The sequence below is a fragment of the Nothobranchius furzeri genome, chromosome 17 (assembly GCF_043380555.1).
Source record: "Nothobranchius furzeri strain GRZ-AD chromosome 17, NfurGRZ-RIMD1, whole genome shotgun sequence".
Lineage (NCBI taxonomy): Eukaryota > Metazoa > Chordata > Actinopteri > Cyprinodontiformes > Nothobranchiidae > Nothobranchius > Nothobranchius furzeri.
Genome location: NC_091757.1, coordinates 27,887,809 through 27,914,755, shown reverse-complemented (window position 1 = coordinate 27,914,755; position 26,947 = coordinate 27,887,809).

Here is a 26,947-nt window from a genome sequence, read left to right as displayed (position 1 = left end):
CAATATATTCTAGTATTGTGAAATTTACAATTATTTGTCAAGCACATGATGTGATGTCAAAAACAACAATCATATTAAAATCCAATGTCAGACCTGGTCCTTGGTGACATCTGTGCGTGAAACAGATCTTCGGTCTTGGACAGCAGCTGCATACTGTTAAAATGAAAACGTTTATTTAAATAAGCAAAGAATATAAGTATTTGAGTAAAAACTTTAGAATGAGCATCATTCAATGAAAAAAGCTGATAGGTCTCACCGTTTTGTCATTGGGGGCTGGTGATGGCACACTGGCGTCATCAGTTTTCACTTTCAGCTTTTGAAGGACCACACTGCAGTCCTTCAGGTACTTCTGTAAGTAAATGAAAGGAATCATTGTAATCCAAAGGTTTCAAGTAAAGGCAACAAAACTGATTTGGTTTCTTTGAATGAGAGTTTATTCACCTGATGACGAGACATCAGTGTGCCACGTGAGCCTTTTGGATGAATGTGAGATGTCTGAAAGAAAATGTCATTCAAGGTTTTATGTTAATTTTTCCATTATTGGAGAAATGTGTATCTCTTAAGCAATATTACAACTTTATATTTTAAAAGTATTGTGTGTGTAAATCATAATTACCTTTAAACTCTCTGCAAGTGTTGGCCATTCATGATCATCAGAGGGCATGATCACTTGCTCCTTCATTGATGCTGTTGTACTGGCAGGGGGCTTCTGGATGGTTGTTGCCTGTCCCTGAAATAAAAACAGTATACAATGCATGTAATTACTTTGTGCATGTTTTACAGGAGGACTTGACCAACAAATAGGAAAAAAATGATAAAAAAAAACAACAAACCTGCGTGTTGACAGCACTTGTCTCTTTTCCAGAGGACACTGGCTTTCCTTCAGGTTGTACCACCTGTCATCAAAATATGAACAGATTGTAAATTCTTAGGTGACAAATATCTAAAATTAATAATGAATTAAAGATGAATATCAAAACATTTTAATGAAAAAACATATTTCTTCATATTTACCTTTTTTTGTCGGACATCTGGTGAAAGCACATCTGGACATCCAGTACTGTCATTTTCCAAGACATGCAGCAGATCTTCGTGGAAGTATTTGGGATTCACTTCAAAGCAGACTTCGGCCTGAACATTTTGATGTAGACAATATTAGAAAAACTCATATCAATCAACATGACGAACATCAAATAAAATCTCATTTATCAAAAACAATAGGGTTCTCTGCCCTTTGGGCTTGGAACCCTAATTAATTAAAATTAATCATTCACCTCATGAAGAAGAATTCTCTTTGAAGATGATCTCTGCTCCTTTGGACCAGCTGGAGTAGACCTCTGAAAAAATTAATGAAATTTTTATATTACATGATTGTTGAAAATCTAAACAGCCAAATAATGTCTGCAGTTGAAATAAAAACATAGAAAAACAATTTACCTTCTTGCCAGGCAAAACAACTTTCCACTTAGATTGGTCTGCTTGGGGTTGAATGGGCTTTGCGTGTTGAACGACCACTCTAGCAGCAGACTTCTTGGGGGTAACCTGGGCCTTCTGACTTTGGAGGTGCAGGTATGTTTTTTGCCAGAGCAATTGTGAAAAAATGTCCATACCATCACTGTCACTGAGATGAACCTATAGAAAAAAAATATATTTTTAGCTAAAGCTAATACCTCTTAATCATTAAAAATCTGTAAACTTCTCACTTACCCCATCTCTGCCCCACAAATCCAGGCGATGAAAGGGGAAGTTCTCAGCAATTGATGAGTATGGGACATCTAAAAGAAATATATTTTGTTAACAATTAGTTTTTCCAGTTAGAAGCATTTTGTATATTGCACACTAAAGTTCCACATACCCATTTGTACTGAGACCCTGTGAAACATCATCCTCAGATGGTCCTGCACAACGGTGTCATGGCTCAGTCTTGGAGGGAAATCCAAAACAAAAACCTGTTTTCCACAAATTTTACATGTCATTAAAAATCATTGTAGAAAAAAGCACCAGAATATAAATTTGATTCAGTAATTGCCTTTTTAATGGCACATTATTTGTAATTGCATCTATCCTTACATTTGGACAAAGAGTGGAAATGGTGTTCAAAAGACACTTGAAGTCTTTTTCTGCTTCAGAAATAGGACTGTCCAGGTTGTTGCTTGGAGCGAGCAGACACACTGCATCTGGTTCACGTGGGAGAACTAACTGCCGGACCTCAGTGGTAAGGTGGGCTGCTGTACCACCAGGAACCGACAGGTAGCCAAAGGACAGCTTCCCCTCAGGCACCTTCACATAGCCATCCACAATGGCTCGGAGATGTGAATCTCCTATGACAAAGACAAACTAGAAGAAGAAACAATTGTTTAATGAAGGACCTCTGAAGATAAAAATCACAAAGCACTTTAGAAACTAAAGAACACACAGCAATCTGTGTGTGAACCTATAAGCACATAATATAGTTTAATATTAATATAAATTATTAGCTAAATGTACCTTCTTGTCTGAAGACTCTGGTGGGATGATGACTTTCAGACTTTTTCCTGTGTTAGGCGACAAGGGCCAACGACAAACCCTGTGCCTGAAGCCTGTTCCGTGACCTAATGGTAAGATGAAGAAAAAAAATTAACACAATATCAATGTAATGTAAATATGTAATTGTAAAGTGTGTCACATTAATTTATCTGAAATTTCTCAGTGTGCATACACCATGTCAATTTCAAAATATTCAACAAAGGTTTTCAAAAAAAGCATTTGATGTTTTGGAAAATAACTAAATATGTAACTTACGTGGAGTAAAAGCCGTACAGCTTGGCAGAATCTCGAACAGCTCTTCCACAGGCTTCGGCATAAACTGTCTGTTCTTCAAGGCCTGAGCTCTACGGTACCCTTTGCCACGAGGCATCTACAACAAGGAAAAAAATACCATAAATTTAGTACTATGCATGATCACTAAAGAAATACATTACACACTAATGTAATATCATGTATTTATTCTATTAAATAGGTGATATAGAAACCTGAGGGAATGTATATCTTCTATTTAATAGACAGATTACCTATTAAGTAACAAAGACCTGTCTTGTTTTTGGTCATTAGTATTTCTTTTTGCCTATTTATATTTGAAGTTGTTTAAATGAAGACAACTGAACTTCTTTGGTTTTCTGAAGAAGTTTGCTTCTCATCTGAGGAGCTTTGTCAATTCTAACTGTAAAAAGGGCGAGTGAAAGTTCTCAGTCATCCAGGTCATGATACTCCAAAGGGTTCAAATGAAGGCAACTGGACTTCTTTGGTTTCTTGAAGATGTTTCTCTTCTCATCCAAGGAGTTTTGTCACTTCAAACTGGAATATGGGAGAGTCAAGCCTATAAGCTGTAGCTATCTATTGTTAGTCAATGAGCCAAAACTACTGTGGGTACCTCGGCTCTCCATCACCTGATGAGTCGCTAGCCTCTATTGTGAGGGATTCAAGATGGCGCCACAGATGGCTGCCGTGGTACTTTGGTGCGCTGTTATTGTTCTGTTTTTGTGTGTAAATTGCGTATCTGGGTACTCCTACTCAAGAGAAGAACTCATAAGTTACAACACTATGATTCCGGTGGACTTAACCTCGTTTTTTGTTGCATCCGGGGCCGATTCAATATCAACTTTGATCAGGAAAGTAAGACACAGGAGGAGAGATAAATGAGCGGGCGCTCTCGTGCGTCTGAGGAGACGGGGACTGTGCACGGCTCTGCCTGGCATCTTCCTCTCTAATGTGCGCTCACACCACAACAAAATGGACGAGCTGACCCTGATGAGGAACATAAACAGAGACTTCTCGTCATCTGGGTTTCTGTGCTTCATTGAAACATGGCTCAGTGAGGACACCCAGGACTGCGCGTTCCAGCTGGAGGGGTCTCACCTCATCCGCGCAGATCGGAAAGTGACTCTCTCCGGCAAGACCACAGGTGGAGGTGTGTGTTTTTAAATCAATAATGGTTGGTGCACAGATGTCACAGTGATCGTGCAGCATTGTTCTCCATCTCTGGAATATCTTTTCACAAACTGTAAACCATTTTACTCTCCGCGGGAGTTCGCCTCATTCATTCTAGGCGCTGTTTACATCCCACATGACATGGACGTGCACGAGGCTCAGCGTGTGCTCGTGGAAGAGATACTGTGCATGGAGCGGACGTACCCGGACTCTCTCATCGTTGTACTTGGACACTTTAACAATGCAAATCTGAGCCAGGAGCTTCCCAAATATAAACAGTATATCAAGTGTTCAACCAGAGAGGGGAAAACCCTGGACCACTGTTACAGCACAGTAACAGGAGCCTATCATGCAGTACCGCGTGCTTGGACTCTCTGACCACTTGACTATCCATCTGATCCCAGCTTACAAACAAAGGCTAAAACTCTCCAAGCCTGTTGTGAAGTCAACAAGACAGTGGAACACTGATGCTGCAGATGAGCTTTGCTCATGCTTTGAGACCACAGACTGGGAGGTAATGAAGGCCACCTCAGACAGTTTAGATGAGTTCACAGATACCGTCACCTCCTACATCCACTTCTGTCAGGACAGCATCATACCATCACACACCAGGGTGAGTTATAACAATGACAAAGCCTGCTTTACCCCTAAACTCAAACAGCTGTGGCTAGAAAAGAGAGATGCATTTAAAAGGGGGAAAAGGACTCCTACAGAGACACTAAATACAGGTTCAGCAAAGAATTGGTCAAAGCAAAACACCAGCATCATGACAAAATGCAGCAGCAAATCTTTGAAAACGACCCAACCTCTGTGTGGAAAAGTTTCAGGAACATCACCTGTGTGGAAAAGTTTCAGGAACATCACCAACTACAAACCCAGAACCCCCGCCTCCACCGATAACACACACATTCATGAAGCAGATGTAAAGAAGCAGTTCAGGTCTGTTAACACATGAAAAGCCCCGGGCCCTGATGGCGTGGCTCCTGCCACTCTAAAGCACAGTGTTTACGAGCATCTTCAACTCCTCACTGGAAGAATCTCATGTGCCTGCCTGCTTCAAGATCTCCACCATAGTCCCTATCCCCAAGAAACCAAGAATCACTGGACTAAATGACTACAGGCCTGTGGCTCTAACATCTGTGGTCATGAAGTCATTTGAGCACCCAGTTCTCCCCCACCTCAAGACCCTCACAGACCCCCCTCCTGGACCCCCTGCAGTTTGCATACAGAGCAAACAGGTCTGTAGATGATGCAATCAACATGGCTCTACAATTCATCCTGCAGCATCTGGACTCCCCAGGTACCTACGCCAAGATATTGTTCGTGGACTTCAGCTCTGCATTTAACACAATCCTGCCAGACCTCCTCCAAGACAAAATGTCCCAGATGAACGTGCCTAACCCCATCTGCAGGTAGATCACTGACTTCCTGACAGACAGGAAACAACAAGTCAGGCTGGGGAAGAATGTCTCGGACCTACGAACCATCAGCACTGGCTCACCACAGGGCTATGTTCTTTCCCCTCTGCTTTTCTCCCTATGCACCAACAGCTGCACCTCCAAACATGAGTCTGTCAAACTAATTAAGTTTGCTGACGACACCACCATCATCAGACACATCTCTAATGGGGATGAATCCGCTTACAGAATGGAGGCTGAATGGCTGGTGTCCTGGTGCAGCCACAACAACCTGGTGCTAAACACCCAGAAGACAGCGGAGGTTGTTGTGGACTTTAGGAAACACACACCCCATCGCCCCCTTAACCCTGTCTGACACTCCCATCATGATGGTGGACTCATGTCGCTTCCTGGGCACCACCATCACCCAGGGCCTCAAATGGGAGCCCACCATCACCACCATCAGAAAAAAGCCCAGTAGAGGATGTACTTCCTGAGGCAGCTGAAGAAATTGAACCTATCACCACAGTCAATGAGGCAGTTCTACACCACTATCGAGTCCATCCTCACCATCATTTAGAACAGAGGAAAGAGTCGCAGCGAACTCCACTTCAGTCGCCATATTTATGACAAACTCAGTGTTGTTGTGTGTGACGTACGCTACCCAGGGCTGATTATCAGCTCAGCTACATTATACTGGATACATTGTACTGGAAAGGTGAAATCGAAGCCCCCCATCTCTAGTTAAAGTTTTTTTTTTCCACATTTGACATAGATAGCTTATTTTACTCCTGTCAAACTATATATCTTCTCTGTCCAGAATACATGCTTTGTCAGGAGTGTCCCTTGTCCTTCAGGTGTAGGTGGACTGCAGAGTAAACTGTAAACCATTTTACTCTCTGCGGGAGTTCGCCTCATTCATTCTAGACGCTGTTTACATCCCACCTGATGCGGATGTGCACGAGGCTCAGCGTGCGATCGCGGAAGAGATACTGTGCAAGGAGCGGACATACCCAGACTCCCTCATCATTGTACTTGGAGACTTTAACAAAGCAAATCTGAGCTAGGAGCTTCCCAAACATAAACAGTATATCAAATGATCAACCAGAGAGGAGAAAAACCTGGACCACTGTTACAGCACAGTAACGGGAGCCTATCATGCAGAAGCGCGTGCTGCGCTTGGACTGTCTGACCACTTGACCATCCATCGGATCCCAACTTACAGACAAAGGCTAAAACTCTCCAAGCCTGTTGTGAAGTCAACAAGAAAGTGGAACACTGATGCTGCAGATGAGCTTCGCTCATGCTTTGAGACCACAGACTGGGAGGTAATGAAGGCCACCTCAGACAGTTTAGATGAGTTCACAGATACCGTCACCTCCTACATCCACTTCTGTCAGGACAGCATCATACCATCACACACCAGGGTGAGTTATAACAATGACAAAGCCTGGTTTACCCCTAAACTCAAACAGCTGTGGTTTGAAAAGAGAGATGCATTTAAAAGGGGGGACAAGGACTCCTACAGAGACACTAAATACAGGTTCAGCAAAGAATTGGTCAAAGCAAAACAACAGCATCATGACAAAATGCAGCAGCAAATCTCTGAAAACGACCCAACCTCTGTGTGGAAAAGTTTCAGGAACATCACCAACTACAAACCCAGAACTCCCGCCTCCACCGATAACACACACATTCATGAAGCAGATGTAAAGAAGCAGTTCAGGTCTCTTAACACACACATTCATGAAGCAGATGCAAAGAAGCAGTTCAGGTCTCTTAACACACACATTCATGAAGCAGATGTAAAGAAGCAGTTCAGGTCTCTTAACACACACATTCATGAAGCAGATGTAAAGAAGCAGTTCAGGTTTCTTAACACATGAAAAGCCCCGGGCCCTGATGGCGTGGCTCCTGCCACTCTAAAGCACTGTGCTGAAGAGCTGGCCCCAGTGTTTACGAGCATCTTCAACTCCTCACTGGAAGAATCTCAAGTGCCTGCCTGCTTCAAGATCTCCACCATAGTCCCTATCCCCAAGAAACCAAGAATCACTGGACTAAATGACTACAGGCCTGTGGCTCTAACATCTGTGGTCATGAAGTCATTTGAGCACCTAGTTCTCCCCCACCTCAAGACCCTCACAGCCCCCCCCCCCCCTCCTGGACCCCCTGCAGTTTGCATACAGAGCAAACAGGTCTGTAGATGATGCAATCAACATGGCTCTACAATTCATCCAGCAGCATCTGGACTCCCCAGGTACCTACGCCAGGTTATTATTCGTGGACTTCAGCTCTGCATTCAACACAATCCTGCCAGACCTCCTCCAAGACAAAATGTCCCAGATGAACGTGCCTAACCCCATCTGCAGGTAGATCACTGACTTCCTGACAGACAGGAAACAACAAGTCAGGCTGGGGAAGAATGTCTCGGACCTACGAACCATCAGCACTGGCTCACCACAGGGCTATGTTCTTTCCCCTCTGCTTTTCTCCCTGTACACCAACAGCTGCACCTCCAAACATGAGTCTGTCAAACTAATTAAGTTTGCTGACGACACCACCATCATCGGACACATCTCTAATGGGGATGAGTCCGCTTACAGAATGGAGGCTGAACGGCTGGTGTCCTGGTGCAGCCACAACAACCTGGTGCTAAACACCCAGAAGACAGCGGAGGTTGTTGTGGACTTTAGGAAACACACACATCCCATCGCCCCCTTAAACCTGTCTGACACTCCCATCATGATGGTGGACTCATGTCGCTTCCTGGGCACCACCATCACCCAGGACCTCAAATGGGAGCCCACCATCACCACCATCAGAAAAAAGCCCAGTAGAGGATGTACTTCCTGAGGCAGCTGAAGAAATTGAACCTATCACCACAGTCAATGAGGCAGTTCTACACCACTATCGAGTCCATCCTCACCATCATTTAGAACAGAGGAAAGAGTCGCAGCGAACTCCACTTCAGTCGCCATATTTATGACAAACTCAGTGTTGTTGTGTGTGACGTACGCTACCCAGGGCTGATTATCAGCTCAGCTACATTATACTGGATACATTGTACTGGAAAGGTGAAATCGAAGCCCCCCATCTCTAGTTAAAGTTTTTTTTTCCACATTTGACATAGATAGCTTATTTTACTCCTGTCAAACCATATATCTTCTCTGTCCAGAATATATGCTTTGTCAGGAGTGTCCCTTGTCCTTCAGGTGTAGGTGGACTGCAGAGTCTTCACCTTGTTGAAGAATAAGACATGTACAGCGTATAAGATTGACTCTCCCATATTCCACTTAGACACGACAAAGCTCCTCAGATGAGAAGCAAAATGTCTTCACGAAACCAAAGAACCCTGTGACTGAGACACTTCAATAGTGTACACCAAAATGCTGTTGAGGGTTCTCAGTCATCCAGGTCATGGTAATCCAATAGGATTCAAATGAACACAACTGGACTTATTTGCTTTCTTGAAAATGTTTTGTTTCTCACCGAGAAGCTTTGATACATTGTTGTTGAAGCTTTGTTGAGAAGCGAAACATCTTAACTCTAACCCCTTTGAATGAATTTGCACCAAAACTAGTTAAGTCTTTGGAGCTGTTCCAGTGACATTGCAATGGATCAGAAAACCTGCCATATCTGGGTTCACTTTTTATTAAAAAAAAACACTCATAGATGCTGTCTTTATAAACAGTTATACCCATAAACATTTTGAGTTTAATATGTATTTCTGAAACCTTACCTTGGCAGGTTGTAGCTGGCAAATCAGGAAACAAAATCTTCAAAGAAGATGGAGAAATGCACAAACAAAGCTACTAAAAGTAAAAGATGGCTTCCACTTCACAGCAAAAACTGAGAAAGCTTTGACCCAGAGGTTTTACCAAGTAAATGGCACAGTGGCTGAACAGCATGACCTTTTTATAACCAAAGAGGTGGGCCAGGTTACCGCCCACCTATTGATACACTAAATGCAAGGGTGTGGCTTTCCTGTAAGTCAGAGAAAACAACATTTAAGAAATGAACTTATATAACTTCTCTTCTATTTGTAAAAGTTTAAAAGTTGGTTTAACATCATCACAATTTACAAGAACACCAAACCTGTATTGAGTAAATATATCTTCTTTTTTTTTAAAATAAAACAACATTTTAATTAAATCTTTTTAAGAGCAGAATCACTTTTGGCACATTTTTATCTGTCTATACAGTTTTGCTCTGGTAGGGTTTAAAAATAGGTTATTTCACCAAATGATGTTGAATATGAACGTTTAGTAACACATGTGAACATTGTGACATTAAAGTAGCTCTCAAGCTGAAATTAGGACTGGACAGTTGTAATGTTTTTATGCTCTGATCATGTCAAAACTGCAATTTATTCAGAACACTGCAGCTATAGTTTTAAAAAGAACCTAAATAACTGAGCAAATCACTCCTGTTCTTAAATTTTTAGATTGAACTATGCATTTACAGCTAGCTAATCAAAAGTACAACTGCTGTTTTCTAAATCACTTCATGACAAAATATAGTTAGGCTTCCCTTGCAATATCTACATCCAGTAAGAAGCCAAGATCCTTAGGAAGGTGGTAGACCCTTAGGTCATACAGGGTAAAGCTACCTACTTACATATTGAATTAGTTTCCTTAAGACTTAAAGTTTGCTCCAAGTCTAGCAACTTTTAAATCAACTTTGAAAACGGTTTTTCTTTTCACTGCTCCTTCTGAATTGAAAACGCTCAGGCTTGAATTTTGTGTAATTCTAATTTATTAGGATGAATGTGATATTTAAATCTAATAATTTCTTTTATAGTGATTTTAAACATGTCTGTTTTGTGCTGACCTTTTGATTTCAAATCAAATGTGTTATGATGTAACAAATTGACCCTTTTGAAGCCAGTGGTATTTCTTACATCTAGAAAACAAATAGCATTTGTGTAGGAAGTTTTTCTTGCATTGCCTAAATCTAAAAACAAGTCAACATTCAGCACAAAGCTTATCTTGCAAGAATTACACCCCCATTCTGACAATGACATTTAAAATGGAAATGACAGTAAACAACAACTGAAAAGACATGCATCAGAGAAACACACAATGAAAAGACCTAATGAAAGACTATTGACTTTTGGAGCCTGTATTTGCAGTACCCACCTTCATCATCATGATGCAAGACAGACACTTTTAGTGTAAATCTAAGTAAACATCTGACCATATTTAAGGAATGAAATCACAATTTAAGACAGTAAGAAGGTTTAAATGGTGTAGTTAAAACTTTGAACATATAATCACAGTATTGGGAGGTTAGCTTACATTTTTAAATGTAATTAATGACACTTTATTCTAAAAAAAAAAATCTTGAGTTAGTAGACCCCTAGGTCATATAGGGTAAAGCTACCTACTAACATATTGAATTAGTTTCCTTATCACTAGAACTCTCAGAGAGCTGCCATTTGGCACCGTTGTTTTCGCCTAGCATTCCTAATCACTCGTGTTTGTTTGTCTGTGTTCTGTAAATAACTTCAGGATATGCTGGTGCTCACCTTCCCCTCTTGCCTGTTTTTTTCTAGCAGTCAGGTAAAGAGGCAGCTAGAGAAAAACCAGAGACACAAGAATACTCAACAAGAGTGTCTTCAGTCAGAGGCTACATGCAGGATATAATGACAGAGCATACAGGAATCTGTAAAACCAGATTTTTTTTATAATTACTATGTTTGTAGCTTTCATAGCTTATGTTGCAATCACAACTTGTGTGCTTATCTGAAGTCTTCACAAAGTCAGTCATAAATTATTTTGGGTGGGCAAGTTCAGTTGACCAGATTCAACAGAAGCCCTTTTTACAAAAGGGCCACAAAATGCTCAGGCAATCCAAGAAAGCATTATGGTTTTATTAAAACAATAAACCTTCAAACGGGCAAGCCTTTTGTGGATGTTTTCTATTGCAACTCAAACAATTTAGGGGGAATAATCAGGGCCAGATTAAGACTTCGTTGTACCCTGGGCAACAATATTCAAGGGCCCCATCATCACGACCCAAGGATCACCATAATATGGTCACATACAGAATATTTTACTGTAATATGCAGTAAATATACTCAATACTTGAATGCCTGACTTCACATAACCCGCTCAGGGTAACCTTTGACCCACCTTGTGTGGACTGACCAATGAGGAGAGAGTCTTAACTTGAGGCCCTCTCTTCATTGGTCAGTCTACAAGAGACTGACTCTCAACTGACGTTCAAAGTGAACAGTCTCTGTGCAGCGCAAAAGCCCGGGTGGACAGTTTGTTTAATACAGGGTGATCATATTTCCATTTCCAAAAAAGAGGACAGGGGATCTGTGCCTATGACATCACACTATGGCAACGCCACACAACGCTGGGACCCATTGTTTTTGTAAGAACTAAATTAATATCAGATTATGCCAATAAAAGGGCTCCAAAACAATAAATACTTAGCATATTTACTGCAAAATCTCATTTTTCTGCTTTAGTGCTGCAACAAGGTTTTATTAATAATAAATTATTATACCTTTTGTTTTACTACAGCATTGGTACGCTTCCTGTGCACAGATTATCAAGGATGCTTGTTTCAGCTGTGAGATTAGACGATAGGATCAATGAAAAAATAAGTTGTCACACACTCCATGGAAACTTTCAGAGAATCCACAAATAGTGGCTTTCAAATGGTTTTGTTACTTTTTGCAAGTTTACAAAAGAAGCAGATGAGACAGCATGTCTGATAATTTAGTTTTTCATCTGATAATATTAGACCATGTCAGTGATGTCTGAGGGGCTTTTATAAACACTGTATAACTAACACTCCTGGAGAGGTTATGGATTACACAGAGGCTTCTGGGGAGCCCAGCTATGGTGGTGGGGTGGTGGTGGTGGTGGTGGGGGGGGGGGGTCATTTTGCCTTGGCCCCCAAAATGTCTTGAAACGGCCCTGGGTGTGTGACTGAGTTTTGAAGGTGATCTGAATTGTATCAGATGTATAAATATTACATGTGTATAACTTATTGTTTTATACAGGTAAAAACGTGTAGAGGAGATAAATCTACCTACATTTTACTTTTCAACACTTTGTTTTGTTTTCTTGTTTTTATTTAACTATATTTTCCTGTCCTGTCTATCTCTCATCTTCCTGCATCTCCTCTAAACTCTCCAGAAAATCTGCTGCCTGGATTCTTACTTTTTCACCTCATCAGTTACTTCTGAGCAGATCAAAGGGCTCTCCTGACCGCAAAGCGGAGAGCGCGTTTCGATGCGTCAGTGAGGTGAAATCACCGCAGCACAGGTGATGAGCTCCGCAGTGGCAGAGCGCTTCAAGCACAAATAAGACAAAAAGTAGAGAACATGTGCAATTGCCCAGTTGCCCACATGGTTAATCCGGCCTTGGGAATAATGCAGGTTAACTGCAATGCAGGCTTCGATTGTCCAGGTTCCAAAAGAAGGTTCATAACAGCTGTGATGAAGCTGCTTTTCAAGTGTTGAAAACAAGCCAGACTCTTGAAAAGGCTTCAGGTGATCAGCTACATCTGAACAGGATTTATTTTTCAGGTTACCAGGCTGCACTCTCATGTAAATTGAAACAGTGAAAAGTGAAACTTCTTCAATCCTTTGAGTTTTGATGTGATCTGTTCTCTGTCTCGGCTGAAGCTACGCTCCTTGAGGGTTTTAGACAAACCCTCAAAGAGGTGGCTGTCCGTCACAGTTCCTGAGAATTGTCTGGCAACTTCTGCCTCTGATCGTAAAGACAGAAGTTCACAGATCTTATGTCACTCCAAGTAGCCATGTCCGCTGCTTGTTTACTAACTTTCCCATGTTTTTGTGGTTTATACACTCTTTCCAGTTGGGGGTCACCACACATTTGCTACGCCATTTGACATCTTCCTCTGTTGTGGCAAGGTGCAATCGCTGTTTTTAGCACAGACAATTACCGCAATATTACTACCAAGCAAGGCGCAACAAATGCAGCAAAATTCGCACAACGCCGTTTATCAAACACACTATTGCGGTAATGTTATGTTGATTTACCGGCACAGTTTGTCTTGTAAAAAGAGCTTTTGAGTCATTTTCTACCAGGGCTATAAAGCTAAAGAGGCAAACAAAATTAGGCCAACCTAAATGACTGAAATTTTTCCGCTCCCCAGCATTCCTCCACATTCCAATGGGCCGTTGTTTGTGCTCTGCACAGAGAATGGCTACATTTACAAATGAAAGACAGCTAACTGTCAGTGGCTGAGTTGTGATTTTCAAACCAAGGAGCCATTTGGCTACCTCTGGTAGAGCCGAGGGGGTCAGATAATCCTGGTAGTTCTAGTCTTAATCAGAATCAGAATCAGAAAAACTTTATTTATCCCCGAGGGGCAATTAAAAAAAATAACAGCAGAGCAGCATGATGTTGGACATACAAACATTGAATAAGTAGGCAATAAGGAAGTAATAAAGCAGCAAGAAGATGGATAAAATAAAATATGCAAAAATCACTGTGTAAGTGAATAAAGTGACTAAAGTGTTGTCTGTATAAAAGTTAAATATATGGAGAGCCCAAGGAGAGGGTTTATCGGGGGATGGTCTTATCTGCTGGAGTTAAAGAGCAGAATGGCTTTGGGGACAAAGGTGGCTCTTCTCCTCTTACAGGAAATGCAGCGGAGGAGTCGCCCAGAGGGGAGCCATTGAAATGCGGGGTGAAGAATGTGAGAGGGGTTGTGGAGGATTTTAGCTGCCTGTCTCAGGGCTTGTTGATAGAAAACCTGAGCAAGAGTTCTGACAGGCAGGCCAACGATTTTGGAGCACACTGATGCAGTGTGCTGCAGTCTGTTCCTGTCCTGGAGGCTAAGAGAGTAGAACCAGCAAGTGATGGAGAAGGTCATGATGCTTTCCAGGAAGGCACAGTAAAAGGTCATCATGACTGAGGAGCTGACTCCAAAGGAGTTGAGCTTCCTAAGGAGATATAGCCGTTGGTGGCACTTCCTGAGAATCTCCTCTGTGTTAGCAGAGAATTTCAGAAGGTTGTCAAAGGTGGTTCCCACATACTTGTACTCCTCCACTACCTCCACTGGGTTCCCGTGGATAATGGTGGTTACAGAAGCAGCCGGATCCCTCTGCCTCTTGCAGAAGGTCACCACCAGGTCTTTGGTTTTGCTCACATTCAGTTCAAGTTTGGAACTGTCCCACCACTCTACAAACTCCTGAACAGCAGGTCTGTGGTGTTGTGAGGAGCCTGACAGCAGTGACAGGAGGACTGTATCATCAGCGTATTTCACCAGGTGACAGTTGGGATGTGTGGATCTGCAGTCTTCGGTGTAGAGGTTGTAGAGCAGGGGGGAGAGCACACAGCCCTGGGGGGAGCCGGTTGAGGTGGAACGGAGACCGGAGAGACAGTTGTTGACCCGAACTTTCTGAGTCCTGTTGGTTAAAAAGTCCAGTATCCACAGGGTTAACTGGTCATCTAAATGAAATTGGGAGGAAAGTTTAGTAGCCAGGATGTGAGGCTGCTAAGTGTTGAATGCTAATGAAAAGTCAACAAACAGAAGCATGGCGGAGGAGTCAGGGAGCTCCAGATGTTTGTGGATGGAGTCCAGGATGAAGATTTTTGCATCATCTGCGCCTCTGCGTGCACGATAAGCAAACTGGAGTGGATCCATCAGGGGCTCAGTTACTCTCAGAATGTGCTCTTTTATGATCTTCTCCATGGCCTTCATCACCAAGGAGGTGAGCGCTACAGGACGGAGATCATTAGGAGACTTTGGGTTGCTTCTTTTTGGGACAGGGATAACTGTGGAGTGTTTCCAGAGCTGGGGGACGATGTGACTGTCAAGTGAGTGTTGAAATAGAGTCTGGAACACACTTCCTAGCTGCTCTGCTCAGTGCCTCAGAACTCTACTACTGATGTTGTCAGGGCCGGGTGAGCTCCTCTCCCTGGTCCTCCTGAGGGCTCTCACCACGTCCTCGGTCTGGAAGGTAAGTGCAGAGCTGGCAGGTTTGAGTGAGGATCTGGACTCCTCAAGCTGGGTGATATGGTATGTCTCAGACCTGGTGTAGAAAGCGTTGAGGTCGTCAAGGAGGGAGGTGGGGTTGCTGCACTCCACCTGGATAGTTCTGGAGGCGGTGACCACAGTATTCACAGCAGCCATGGTTTTGAGCCCCTGCCAGGCTGAGCGAAGGTCCCCTGTGGTAATTTTTTTTCCACATTGTTTTTATATTTCAGTTTAGCAGCTTTAATGCCCCTCTTGACCTCCCTGTTGACTTCTTTCTTATCCTGTGCAGAACCAGTGAAGAAAATCCTCTTTTTTTGTTAAGGATTTCCTTTAGCTCCTTGGTGATCCAAGGTTTGTTGTTGGGGTAGATGGTGACTTTTTTTGAGGGGATGATGCTGTCTACACAAAAGGAGATGTATGATGATACTGTGTCGACTTGATTGTTGAAGTCATCAGAGGAAGAAAGAAGGCTGACCCAGTCAGTGGCCTCAAAACATCCTTGTAGGGTGAGAATACTTTCCGCTGTCCACTGCTGGATGCTTTTGGTCACCTTTTTAGTCCTCTCTATGACTGGGGTGTAAGCAGGGACTAGCAGGATGGTGTGGTGGTCTGCTGAGCCAAGAGGGGGGAGGGAGAGGGCTTTAAATGCATCTGGTACCGAGCCAAAGCATTTGTCCAGAGTCTTCTCCTGACGTGTGCTGCATGTAACATACTGTTGGAAACCTTTAAGCAACTTGTCAGGGGAGCAGTGGTTAAAATCACCCTGGATGAACTTGGGAGAGTCTGGTGATAATTGTTCCAATTTGTCCATACTGCTAATGAGGTTCTCTGTGGCTTTGGCAGCATCAGCTCTGGGGTGAATGTAGACCAAGATGATGAAAAGCTGTGGGAATTCTCTGAGGAGATAATAGGGGCGCAGGGAAACAGCCAGAAGCTCGATATCTGTGGTGCACAACTTCTCCCTCACAGTGACTGTAGAGCACCAGCTGTTGTTTACATAGAGACATACACCGCCGCCATGTTGCTTCCCGGTGCATTCGTGGTCTCTGTCCAGGCGAAAAGGTGGTGAAAGCCATCAATGCGCAGCGTGCTGTCATCGTCACTATTGTTTAACCATGACTCGGTGAAAGCCAGAACAGAAGCAGTTTGGTACTCTTGCAAGTGGTTGACACAGGCTTGAAGCTCATCTAGCTTGTTACGGAGAGACCGGACATTAGCCAGGATAATAGTCGGGAGCGCTCGTTGTTTGTGTGTTCCCCTCTTGAGTCTTGCTCTCACACCACTCTTCTTTAATCCCCTCCTGTTCACCTTGTATTTATGAGGTGTCAAATATCCGTGTCCACGCAGTATTTCCTCGGGAAAGAAATCCGTAGGAACAGGGCGGAAAGGCTGTGTGTGTGTGTGTGTGTCTGCTCTGTCTTCTCGATCCCCAGTGAGTCGTGGAGGATGGCTGCTTATACTGAGCCAGGATTCTCTGGAGGTTAAAAGGGAGGTTTCCTCTCCACTATCACTTTATGCTTGCTTAGTATGAGGATTGCTGTATAGTCACTGACACTAGTCAGTGACTTGATGCAATTTGCTGGGTTCCTTATATAGGAAACATTATTTCTGATTGGCTTAATGAACTGACCTGAATTGGAATTTTTATTATGTGAAGTGCCTTGAGACAACTCTTGTCGTGATTTGGTGCTATATAAATAAACTTGAATTGAATTGAATTGTTGTCTGGGTTGCCGCTGCAGATGAATGAGGAAGTCTCTGGTATAGCAGAGCCTTGAGGTCATGATCCAAAAATAAAGAAAAACACAGAAGGAGCGATAGAGTTGAAAAGTTAAAAGTTAAAAAGTTTAAAAAGAGTTTGAGTTTAAAAAGTTTAAAAGGACACCGTAACTGCTCAGCTGTCTGGTCGGTCGACCGCACGAGCAGCGAGACTTTTAAGACTTAAAATTTGCTCCAACTCTAGCAACTTTTACATTAACATTGAAAACTTTTTCTCTTTTTGCTGCTCCTTCTGAACTGTAACTGCTCAAGCTTTAACCTTTGTCAAATTCTAATTTTATTAGGATGCAAATGTGATATTCAAATCTACTAATCTGTGTTATAGTGACATTGGGAAATCAGCTTAAATTTTTAATGTAATTAATTACACTTTTTTTCTCAAAATAAACAAAAATGCTGATGATTATTAATAAATTCTTTAGATAAAGTTATATAATATAATCCACCTTGCAGCAGTTAAGAAAGATCAACACAAATCAAGCGCTTAAATTAACCTCATAAATATTAACATGTCATACAATTAACAACACATACACATTTTCCTCAAATAAGGAATCTACAAAAACCTCCAACACATTAATGTCTCCACTGCACAAAATACAGTGGCATGTAACAAATTATCTTTCACTGTGGGAATTTATTGTGAACATACACAGATGCAACAAGCAAATGTTCACCATGGTACTCTTTAAAAATTAAACACTGAAATGTAATAATGAACTTGTTCACAAAGAGAGCCATTTCTGAACACAAACCAAATATCCAATTAAGCATTAGTTTATCAAGAGGGATTCTAAACCTTGCAAATGCAGCTTGACAAATGTCCAGTAGATGAATAACTGTAACATAAGTCTACATGTAGAACACAAATATCCACAAGAGGTTTTTGTTTCACATCCTACCATAGAACATTAAATGACTTACATTATCCCATAGATTATTACGGTCAAATCAACAGTAAAATATCTCTAAAACATAGTACTGTAATTTTCATGTAAGTTTGAGTATTTTATGGAATCACAGTTTTAACAGTATTTCACAGTTTTAATAGAAACAGATATAAAATACAGCAGACACAACAATTGGGAATTATTCAGACACTTTTCAGTCAGCACCATTTGGATATCATTGCTTTTTTCACTGTAAATCTCAAAGAAATGAGTCAAGTCTTTCAGGCTGCTTTACCAAAAAAATCTTCTCTGTGAGATCAGTAAGATAGATAAACTATGTATTGTGATGTTTAAAGAGAGTAAGCCACAACAATATATATTTTTATTGAGCTATCATAATAATACATGTAAGAAATCTTTAAAACAAATTGGAAATATTTTAATTATTGTGTCAGTAAAAAGAATAAAGAATTTAACTAAGCCTGAAGTGAAACTGACAACAGTAGCTCAGGAGGTAGAGCAGGTTGTCCACTAATCAGAAGTTTGCAGGTTCGATCCAAGCTTTGACCAGAAAATACTGCTGTTGTGTTGTTGGGTGAGACACCTAACCCACCTTGCCTGCTGGGGTGGTCGGAGTGACTGATGGCAACAGTGCTTAGAAAGCCTCATCTTTGTCACAGCAATGCAGATGTACCAGTCCAGACTTTGTCTAAACATAAATGATTGATATCCGCCTAGATTTGTTTTGATAAATGTCAGATTCTTGTCAGCAAACTGGCATGATGCCAGTGATCCTTTATAAAGTTAAAGTCCCATTAGTCATCATCCCACACTGGTTAAATTGCATTTCCACATTTGACCCCTGCCTGTGAGGAGCAGTGAACTGCAGCAGTGGCTGTGCTCAGGAACTATTTAGTGGTTTAGGCCTCCAATCAGCTCAGTGTCAGTAAGGGAGGCATTGGGTTCCATTTATAAACTCTTTAGTATGACCTAAACAGATTTGAACCATGATCTCCCAGTCCCAGGGTTGACAGTCTACCACTAAGCCACAGAGAAGTTGACCTAGTGCTAGAGTGTTCAGTACAAAATTTTATAAGCTATAAATCATGTCTATGGTTTGTACTTTCCAGTGCTTTTTAAGTTTATTGTAATCAGACCTTGTACGGTAAGCAATGTGTGAAAAACAGTAGAAATATTAGCTTTAAAGAAACCGCACCTTGAACCTTTAACAGTTGTTTAAGGGTGTGTCCAAATCCAGGGGCAGGATGCTTATGAGGACGCATTTTGGTGTCGATGACATCACAGCACAGCAACTAGTACTGTCCGAATTCCAAGAATACTCAGTTTCACGTCCTCAAATGCTTCCTTGCTCCACCCACATTTCGAGGATGGGTCTGTTGTATCCTCACTGAGCAAGGCTGTCCCAACATGCTTTGCGCGCCGGCTGTTGGTTTTTCAAGAGGAAGTAAAAATGGGGATAGCTGCAAAATTTTAAACGTAAGTTTGTTTAAAAAGTAGAGGTAGAAAAATAAAAAGCATAAAGTGGTTCAGTTTATAGACAGTTTTCATTTGTATTTTTGTGTCTTGAATTACATTTTAGGCAGAAATCAGCCAGAACGAGCTTATGTCACAGACCCCGTAGTTATTCCGGTGTGTGTGTGTGTGTGTGTGTGTGTGTGCGCGTGTGTGTGTGTGGCAAATTAAACTTGTCATTTCTTTTGGGGACAACAGTGTTTTTATTAAAGTTAGAGGTGAAGAGTGAAGCTGTTTACACATGACCACAGCAGTTTATTGTGTGTTCTGCTGTAAAAATACAGTTTTACATTCAGGGATTTACACATGACATGTTTTAAAGAACAATTAAAATACTTTGTGTGAAGAATATAATTTTTATATTCTCATATGGATGAATGTAAAAATGTGTTTATTGCTTTTTTGTCACCTGTGACCTCTGATTTTCTCAGTTTAGGACTGCAGGTGTCCAGGGTGACCAGATGTCTGTCCTGCATTTTCATTATATTTTACACGTCTCGCAAATTGGGAAAATGTCCCGCATTACTGACAGACTCTTGGTAAATCTGGCATATGGGTTGTGTGGCGCAAGCAGTGACTGTTAATCAAACAAGGAGGCCAGACATTAACAGGTTCAAAGTGCGCATCCGCAAAAACCACCGAAACAAACCAGAAAAAAGGAAAGGATAGGGTGAAAAGGATAGGTGAGGAGAAATGAGCGCAGCGAAAAAAAGAAATTGCTAATACAACAGTGACTGGGAGAGCATTTATCCCTGGGTAAAACCTGTTCATTGCGACTCAGATAGAGCCTTTTGTGATATTTGTCAGAGTAATTTCTCTGTGTCTCACGGCGGGGAGTATGACAAACAGCACCAAAAAACCAACACTTGCAACAAAGGTGTTGCTCTAAAGGAGGCTCCCCAACCAATGCTTGTGTTAAAACTCAAAGAATGTTCTAATAGAGACAAGGTAACAGCTGCTGAAGTAACCAGTGTTTACTATACTGCAACACTCCCTGTCAAACAGGTCAGAAGATTGCGCAAATAAGCTAACATCACTCTTGTTTCCAGACTCTGAGATAGCAAAGAAAATTTCATGTGGTCTTACAAAGGCAGTATCCATAGTGACAGATGTTCTTACACCTGCCTCTGTAGAGATCTGTTTCGAAGAATTAAAAACACCAGTGGTTCAAGATCTGCCATGCGACAAAAACGCCCACATGCCAGGTGGCATCAAATGCATCTAATCAGAGCCAAACTAAACTCTTTCCACTGTCTGAGATACTGGACACCAGAGCTGGAATTCAAAAGCAAGATCCTTGACTTTTATGAAGACAGCAATGAGTCAACTGCCACCATATACCAACAGATAACAAGTAGGTTAGAAGAAAATGGTCTACTACTGGACATTATTTCAGCAAATGCTGCTGATAATGCAAGTGTAAACAATGGGAAAAACAATTCTGTTTTCCAGAAGTTAAAGGGACACAACAGTGGCTTCAGTAAGGTGAATTGTTTGGCTCATATAATGCACAACTGTGAGAAACATGCTAGTGGCAGGCTGAATATTGACAATGACTTTGTAGTGAACAAAATATTTAGTCACTTTTCAGTGTCTGCACAGTGCACTGAGGAACTAAAAGCAGTGTTTTGCTTTGTGGAGGAAGACGGTCATGCAGTGCAGAGAAATGTACCCACAAAATGGTTGCGTTTGTGGGCTGCTGTCCAGAGGCTACATGAAAACTGGACAGCTATCAAGAGCTATTTCTTATCACTGGGGGAAAATCAGTGGGCAAAATTACTGTGGCAGCTGTTCAAAAATGACCAAGATGGTGAAGGTCAACCCACTGAGCTGCAGACCTGCTTAGCCTTCCTCAAAAACACACTAAAGATCTTTCATGATGTTGTGCTGCTGTTGGAGAGATATGCCAAAGAAGGCTTTGTGATGTGGTCAGAGTCTACCATCGTCAATGCAAGATCTTGGTGAAAAACAGTGGATTGAAATAAATCTTGTGACATTGCAGAAGCTTATGGAAACAATGCCACAGTTGATGTGTGGCAAAATAAAACCTAAAGGCAGTTCTAATAAATATTAGTGTGTGACCTAAGCCCCCCACCCGGCACCGCCCTTGCCATTCCTCACGTAGCCCCGCCCCAACATCACATTCTCCTGCCAGCATCCCTTCAACTTACTTCAATCGGCACAATGATAGGAACACTCAGGATTACTCATTGAATCTTTTGCGCAGCCTATACGCAAATCTTTCATAGGCATGGTTAACATCTCAATCCCTATTACAATTCACTCCCATCGTTTTATTTCTAAAGATGTTGGAGATTTAGTCAATTAAGTCATGTGCTGCATAGGACAGCAGCAGGTCAGGAGGTCAAGTACGTTTTCCAGTAATGCGAAGGTTGTGTGCTCAATCCAGACTCTGACCAGAGAATGCTGCCTTGTCACTCGGTGCTCCCCTGGACAGCTGTGGCTACAATGTAGGTCATGCCCACCAGTGTGTGACTGTGTGTGTGAATGGATGAAAGATATATTGTATTGTTTAATGCTTTGGAGGGTTGTTGAACCCTACTAAGATGCTGTACAAATACAGGCCATGTACCATTTCAATATTACTGACGAAGTTTATTCAATTCATTAAAAACTATATTCTTTTTAAATAAATTTCCTGAATATTCTTGGATCATCATGAGGTCATGAGAACTCAGGTTTTGTCATTTTATTGTTTCTAAATTTAATATTTTTTTAAATCAAAAAATGTAATGAGATTCATAAATAAACAGTCCGAAACTAAAACTTCATTCTTAAATCCATATTTGATCTAAAGATTATCAAACAATAATCTATACATCAACAGAGAATTACAAATAACATAAATACTTGAGAATGTCTCTAGATTTAATAGATTTTCAACGAAAACTAAGAGATTCATTTCGTAACTTACTGACCAAATGTTTTAAAAAATCCTGAAAAATACATAAATCATCATAAAATTACCAAAATATTCTCACATGGCAGTGTTAACATGCGGAATAATATGATGTTGTTTTTAAATCAGTAGACTCAAAGATTTTTTGAAGAAAAATTGGGAAATATAACTATAAAGGTCACAACAAAAATTAAAATATTCATAAAAAAATAGTGCTACTTTCTAAAATTAGGAGAAAAATCTCAGATCACCATAGGTACATGTGGAATGTTGTAAATGGCTTATATTTACTGTATACCTAAAAAGCTTTCTAACAAAAATTAATTACGTTGTTGTCCAACTATACAGAAAAACTGGTAAAAAGTTAAAAATTCATTAAAAATCTATGCTTTTGTACAGAAATCTCAAAATATTCCCAGGTTGCCTCTGTGATGTGAGAATTCTTGTTATATTTTTGTTGGGGTCATAAATGTAAAACTGTACTTACAATAAAATAATATTTGCATTAGTGGCTGTAGACAAAAATATGTCCTATAATTAAACACTAGGGGGAGCTCAAATCAAGACGACATTTTTTTTGTTTCATAAACCACCTAAGAGTGAACTTTGTGGCAAATTACAAGAAGATTGTGAGAACAGAATTTGCGCTACAATTGATAGCCTAAAAATGTATTTTCATAAATATAAAGCGCAATCCTCTTCGTGGAGCTGCGGGTTTCGTGACGTAAGATCTAGCCTATCCAGATAACACAATGTGGAAATCTTAGCCTCTTACATGCAAATAATGATTTTTAGGAAATTTTTCAAATTAGAAATTTTAAATGATCATAAACCACGCCCACTTTGATCAATGATTACCATATTTATATTGTAGTCTTAAGACTCTATAGTGATGACAACCACGAAGTTTCGTTCAGATCCATTTAGCCGGTTCAGCAGTATAATTTCTTCCCAGTTATAGCGCCCCCTATTGTTTAATCGAGTTGAAAACCAGGACATACACTTGAATTGACCTTAGGTATGAGTGATATGAACAGCTTTGAAAAATGTCAAAATCTTTTGAAGTTACGCTAAAAAAACTTTTTCATTCCCAAAAAATTATTTAAAAAAATCATATTAAAAATAATAAGCAAATTATCCGAAATCCCTTCACATCTTTTGGTCAGCCGCTCCTCCTCTCTTGTCAGGGAAAGTTGTGATGTGATTGAGTTTGACGGCCGGGAGGAGTTAACGAAAGTACGTTGGACTTACTATGCAAATTTCTACTAATTTGCAAAAGTTTAAAACATTTTTTAAAATACTCATCTAAATTTGACTGACTCAATGAACATACTGGATGAGATCATTTGTTTTTTTACGAAAGAAATGGGGAGAAACATGCCAAAAATATTTTGGGGGTACCACAGCGCCACCTATTGGACAAAATTCAAAAAAATTTCTGTGATTGTAGATGTCACTATGACTGATATGAATTGTAATTTTCTGTGTAGAATATGTATTTTTCATGAGTAAATGGGCGAAAACTTTTAAAGCCTATTTATAGCCTATAAGCCACGCCCACTTTTTAATCATTTTCAAAATATAGCTTAAGGGTCCGATGATTAACATATGTGCCAAGTTCTGTGGAAATCCATCAAGCCGTTTAGCTGAAACAAACTTTTTGACTCTTTAGCGCCCCCTATTGGTGAATTCAAACAAATAGGGGTAGATAGGGCTTACCGCTCATACTTCATAAGGGTCTAGAGTCTCATCAATTTATCTTGAGAAATGGTGAAGATATCATCAATTACCACATGTGCTAGCTAGCACACTGATTTTGACATGGTGTCATTAGCCCAATTTTCAATATTTCTGCATTTTTCTTCATCAGAACAACTTAGCTTAGTCCATAGATCACATGTACGAAGTTTGAAGTTGGTTCGACGAAAAATGACGAATAGGTGATTAAAAGTAAGTTTTGCGTTTTTTGCGATCTAGCAAAAAATCTAGTTAGGCGGAAATGGGCGTGGCCAATACAAACGACATGCGAAATTATCCAAGGATCATGTACATATAAAGTTTTTGACTGTAGGACCTACGGTTTGGGAGCTAGTAGCTGAAACATGTTCACCTCCGCAATAGCGCCACCTAGGTGACTCGGGGTCCAAATTTTCGAATCTGAGTAGCGGTCAGGATTTTGTATCAGACTGCCATGTCAGATTTTTTCTGGCAATTTCAGGCTCTTGCCCCCATACAGTTCAAGCGGAGAAGAATAATAAATAATAAATAATAATAAATAATGAAAAATCCGTAGAAAAACAATAGGGTTCCCTGCCCTTTGGGCTTGGAACCCTAATAATAAACTAGAACTGCAAGCAGTTATCAACGGGTTCCAAGCCCCCAGCGCCAGTCGCCCACCCGCCCCGCCCTCAACTTCGCCAGTCCTCACGCGGTCCAGCCCCAAAAACACGTTCTCCCGCCGGCGTCCCGTCAGCTCACTTCAACCGGCGCAATGAAACTAACACTCAGGATACGTCATTAAACCGGCAAAGCCTATACACATATCTTTCAGAGGCATGGCTGACTTCTCAATCGTGGTTACAATGGAATTCCACTGTTTCCTTATTAAAGAACGTGAAGATTTAATGAGTGAGATTATCAAACAATATCTATACATCAACGGAATATTACAAATAGCATAAATCCTTGATAATGTCTTTAGATTTAAAAGATTTTCAACAAAAACTATGAGTTTCATTTTGTGACTTACTGACCAAATGTTTTAAAAAATCATGAAAAATACACAAATCATCCTAAAATTACCAAAATATTCTCACATGGCAGTGTTAACATGCGGAATACTATGATGTTGTTTTTAAATCAGTAGACTCAAAGCTTTTTTGAAGAAAAAATTGGGAAATATAACTATAAAGGTCACAACAAAAATTAAAATATTCATAAAAAAATAGTGCTACTTTCTAAAATTAGGAGAAAAATCTCAGATCACCATAGGTACATGTGGAATGTTGTAAATGGCTTATATTTACTGTATACCTAAAAAGCTTTCTAAAACAAATATTAATTACTTTGTTGTCCAACTATACAGAAAAACTGGTAAAAAGTTAAAAATTCATTAAAAATCTATGCTTTTGTATAGAAATCTCAAAATATTCCCAGGTTGCTTCTGTGATGTGAGAATTCTTCTCATATTTTTGATGGGGTCATAAATGTAAAACTGTACTTACAATAAAATAATATTTGCATTAGTGGCTGTAGACAAAAATATGTCCTACAATTAAACACTAGGGGGAGCTCAAATCAAGACGACATTTTTTTTGTTTCATAAACCACCTAAGAGTGAACTTTTTGGCAAATTACAAGAAGATTGTGAGAACAGAATTTGCGCTACAATTGCTAGCCTAAAAATTTATTTTCGTAAATATAAAGCGCACACCTCTTCGTGGAGCTGCGGCTTTCGTGACCTAAGCTCTAGCCTATCCAGTTAAGACAATCTGGAAATCTTAGCCTGTTACATGCAAATAGTGATTTTTAGGAAATTTTTCAAATTTGAAATTTTAAATGATCATAAACCACGCCCACTTTGATCAATCATTACCATATTGATATTGTGGTCTTAAGACTCTATAGTGATGATAACCACTAAGTTTCGTGCAGATCCATTTAGCCAGTTCAGCAGTATAATTTCTTCCCAGTTATAGCGCCCCCTATTGTTTAATCAAGTTGAAAACCAGGACATACACTTGAATTGACCTTAGGTATGGCTGTTATGAACAGCTTTGAAAATTGTCAAAATCTTTTGAAGTTACGCTAAAAAAACTTTTTCATTCCCAAAAAATTATTTTAAAAAATCATATTAAAAAAAATAAGCAAATTATCCAAAATCCCTTCACAACTTTTGGTCAGCCGCTCCTCCTCTCTTGTCAGGGAAAGTTGTGATGTGATTGAGTTTGACGGCCGGGAGGAGTTAACGAAAGTACGTTTGACATACTATGCAAATTTCTACTAATTAGCATAAGTTTAAAACACTTTTTAAAATACTCATCTAAATTTGACTGACTCAATGAACATACTGGATGAGATCATTTGTTTGTTTACGAAAAAAATGGGGAGAAACATGCCAAAAATATTTTTGGGGTACCACAGCGCCACCTATTGGACAAAATTCAAAAAATTTTCTGTGATTGTAGATGTCACTATGACTGATAAGAATTGTAATTTTCTGTTTAGAATATATATTTTTCATGAGTAAAAGGGCGAAAAATTTTAAAGCCTATAAGCCACGCCCACTTTTTAATCATTTTCAAAATGTAGCTTAAGGGTCCGATGACTAACATATGTGCCAAGTTCTGGGGAAATCCATCAAGCCGTTTAGCTCAAACAAACTTTTTGACTCTTTAGCGCCCCCTATTGGTGAATCCAAACAAAATGGGGTAGATAGGGCTTACCGCTCATACTTCATAAGGGTCTAGAGTCTCATCAGTTTATCTTGAGAA